At 37.4% G+C, this 3,947-nt stretch overlaps 1 non-coding gene across 1 annotated transcript; it reads left to right on the top strand.

Moving 5' to 3' along the window:
- The first annotated feature begins 1,337 nt into the window (after positions 1–1,337).
- LOC125494481 (small nucleolar RNA R71) lies at positions 1,338–1,444 on the top strand. Its single transcript, XR_007270729.1, has one exon. It is a non-coding gene; the product is annotated as a small nucleolar RNA R71 (small nucleolar RNA).
- The last annotated feature ends 2,503 nt before the right edge of the window (positions 1,445–3,947 follow it).

Here is a 3,947-nt window from a genome sequence, read left to right as displayed (position 1 = left end):
ACACCGGAGCCACGACAGAACGCCGGCGAAAGACCATGACTGAGAATCGCCCACAACCCAGAAACAGAAACCCCGAGTAAACAAGAGAGAAGAGATGCGAGAATCACGAATTGGGGTTTTCATTCTTTACCCAATTTTTAGCAAAAGATTTTTATGAATCCTTCCCATTTGAGTGAGCATTTCAGAATTTGTAGCACAAATTGAGGAATTAGGTGGATGAATTGAGGAAATGTCGACAGCTCAAGAACTTCAATTGAGTTGGCTTTTTCTATGGTTGACACATAGGAGGGGAAAAGAAATTGAGAGTTTAGGAGAGAGTCAAATACTCAAATGACAATACTGATATGAAATTAATTGGGGTCTCCAAACTTACTATACTTACTTTTAATTATATTTTTCAAAGTAATTTTCGTAATAATATTTAAGCTTAGTAACTAATAATTACAAGTAACTTTAATTAAAAACATGCTTAAAATACGGGCTATTGCAATGTGTGAGAAAACTTCGAGTGAAGTTGAGAGGAACTGCTGTTAAGGGAACAGTGGTTCAGGAACTTGAGTTTAGGAACTCAAGGTAGGGCTCGAGTTAGAATTAGGTTGTAACAGAGTTGTTTGGCCTAATTAGTGAAAGTGTTGAGTTTAAAATCCCTAGTGGTCGAGGTTGTTTCTTCTTGTTGGGCCCAAGAAGTTTTTCCTCGTAAAAATCCCTTGTGTTCCTTTAGCTTGTTTATTCGTTTAAGTTTTAATTTCCGCAAAAAGTTACGTTTATTTCTACACCTACAATTCACCCCCCCCCCCTCTTGTAGTGTTCCTAGGGAAATAACAATTTTGAACATTGTTGTTCTTGTAGGAAAAATTAGGATGATCTCTCCAACCTAGGTTATATGTGTTAGAGTATGGGTTGTGTGGAGGTCTCTGCTGAAAAACATTTGCATGCGCCATTTGATTCGGATCAGGTTGATTGTAGCAACAATCATGACCAAAGTGGTCTTGAATACCACACACTTCACAAAAGGATCGGAAGAAGTAATAAGAGCCATGGAAAACATTGCATTAATACTCATAGGCGGAGTACTAGACTGCAAAGATTTCAGTGAGTCCATCTTCATGCCCAACTGGGCTAATTATGAAGACAACAAGGCATATGCATCAGCATCCAACTTTTTCTTTGTAATAGTCCTGGAGGAACTATGATCATTCGCTGCTAAGTTGGCCGGAAAATCGAAGCCTTCATATACCCCCTTATCTAGGAAGACACCCCCTGCAGATGAATCAATCGTACTCTTGATATGAGGTTGTAGACCATTGTCGAATGCTTGGGTGAAGAACCACTTATCCAGATTGTGGTGTGGGCATTCTCTCTGCAGATCCTTGAACCTATTCCATGCTTCTTTTAGTGTTTCATCAGGTTCTTGTTGGAAGGTGGCAAGCTTATGTCTTATTTCTGCAGTCTTGATGGGAGGGTAGTACTCTTTCAGGAATGCTTCAGATATAGCACTTCACTCAGTTTCATTGATATCGTTCAGCCACTTTTGTGCCTTGTCCTTTAATGAAAATTCGAAGACCATGACCTTCAACTGATCAGGAGTGACCCCTTGGTGATTAACGGTACGACAAAGTTGTTGAAACCGTTGTAAATGATTTGCAGGGTCTTCAGATGGATGCCCACCAAACTGATTCTGCTGGATCATGTTAGTGAGAGCAGACTTGATTTCGAAGTTGGCTGCTAGTATATCAGGCATAGTAGAGCCTGTGGGAACATTGCCAGGAGAAGGTACCCCATAAGACTTCAATGACTTAGGAGGCATGATTGGTTCTGTTGGTTCTTCCGTGGTTTTTTCCTGATTAGCAGACTGCTTTTTCTTCTTTTGTGCCTTCTTGAGCTGCCGGAGGATTTTCTCAAGATCAGGATCAGTTGGAACTGGAGTACCTGTTCTTTTAGACCTGGGCATAAAAGAAACAAAGAAAAATGTGCAGTGAGATGGCCTCAATTGGAACTTGAAGTTCCAATGAGACAGCAGAAATAGTCAAATAATTAATCAGAAAGCTATAGAAACTAGCCGTCTCCCCGGCAACGACGCCAAAAACTTGATGAGTTTTAAAATATATCGCAAGTACACGGTGTCGGTTTAGCAGAAACTAGCAAATACGGGTCGATCTACAGGGAGAGGAGTTCTACAGATTTGTGCTCAATTATCTAACTACTTCAAGAGAGGAAATGATTGAATAATTAATAACTAAACTAGAATAAACTAGAACGCAGAAAAATGGAATTTATCAAATAATTCAAAGCCTAGGGTAATCGATCGGTCCATCATGCTTATACCAGTTTAATCAATATAATATAGTTCAACAACACTTGGATTGAGGTTTGAATAAATAAAGTATTTCGTTAATCCTTGGTCAGCCATTAACAACTCTTAGATTAACAAATGCCAATACGGTCCCTCAACATAATCAAATCTACCTATTGTAACAAGCCTCTAATGAATACGATCTTTCCATTCTAATTATTATTAGCTAAACATAACTCATGATATTGCGCAATTACATGAATTAAACAAGTATAAAAAATCAACAGGAATTATTCTAATTCAATCCAATTATTGAAGAACATCAAACCACAATAAAAAAAGGTATAAACACGACTTCCCTTTCTAATCCCCAGAAATAGACTACTCACTCATGATAGTAATAAACTCAATATACATAATCAAACTAAAAGAATTCATTAAATTAAACTAAGTCGAGAAGAATACCGAATGATTGAAGAACAACGAAAACGAAATCAACGATCTTTATAATCTTCCAAATCAAAAGTTAACACAAGGTAGAGAGAGAAAAAGTAAGTATTTAGCCCTAAAAACGTAGAAAATGAGATAGTCTAATCGAAAATACTAAAAGCCTATTTATACTTTTTACAAAACCGGCTAAAAAAGGCGAAAAAAACCCGTCTCGAAAAACCGCCCGGTCGGGCGACGGTGATTCAACTTCTACGACAAAAAAGCAAATCTGCCCGGTCGGGTGCGTAAGCGATTTTGGCTCCTTTCTCGCCCGGTTGACCGGGCTAACATGCCTTGCATCCTGTGAAAATTTCATTTCGCCCGGTCGACCGGGCGGGAAAACTGCGATTTTTGCGTCAACTTGCAAAGGCTGTATCTCTCAATCCAGAAGTTGGATTGGGGCGTGTGACCTATCATTGGAAAGTTCTTGAAGTCTAGTTTCTAAGCCAACTGGAATTTATTAATTATCAAATTGCTATCAAAAGTTATGATCAAAATAGTGAACAGGTGTCAGTTTTGACACTTCTTTCACTAACTCTTTTATTCATTCTAACTCTAAATTGTCCCGAAAGGATGCATTGTAATCCTTGTGCAAGATATCTTCATCTTCAATGATAAATAGGCTTGATCTTTGGTAATCATAATTAATTTGCATCAAAGTAACCTGAAAATCATCAAAACACGCAAACGGGGAGTAGTAGAGCACAACTTACGTAATTCATGTCATTATGCACCTAAATGCTCTAAAAGGAGTTGTAAATGCAATCAAAATGCATCTAAAAACTATATATAAATGTGACATATCAATAGTACTTAGTTTTTCTTTTGCCTTTGGCTTTTTCATTTTGCACTTTTGTATTTTTGTCATGTGCATTTTTTTTTTCTTTTACCTTTATTTTATCTTTTTTGCACTTTGATCTTTGTCACTTTTTGTTTGCCTGACATTGATGCATTTTTATGTAGTGAGGCTTGCACACAAGTTATCGGTTATGGGTATTGGAAGGTTTGAAGGCTATTTGTGGAACTTTGATGTCAAAGGGATATTTGGCTAATGATGGTTTATGGATGATGGAGGCAAGAGAGGAATAACTCCTACTCCAAAGTATGTCTTTTTTTAATTTCAAATATTTTTTTTTGTTATTGCTAATCAAGTTCATTAGATGAT

Source organism: Beta vulgaris, chromosome 1 (genome assembly GCF_026745355.1).
Source record: "Beta vulgaris subsp. vulgaris cultivar EL10 chromosome 1, EL10.2, whole genome shotgun sequence".
Taxonomy (NCBI): domain Eukaryota; kingdom Viridiplantae; phylum Streptophyta; class Magnoliopsida; order Caryophyllales; family Amaranthaceae; genus Beta; species Beta vulgaris.
The sequence above is the reverse complement of the archived record's forward strand: the minus strand, read 5'-3'. Positions and strand labels throughout refer to the sequence as shown.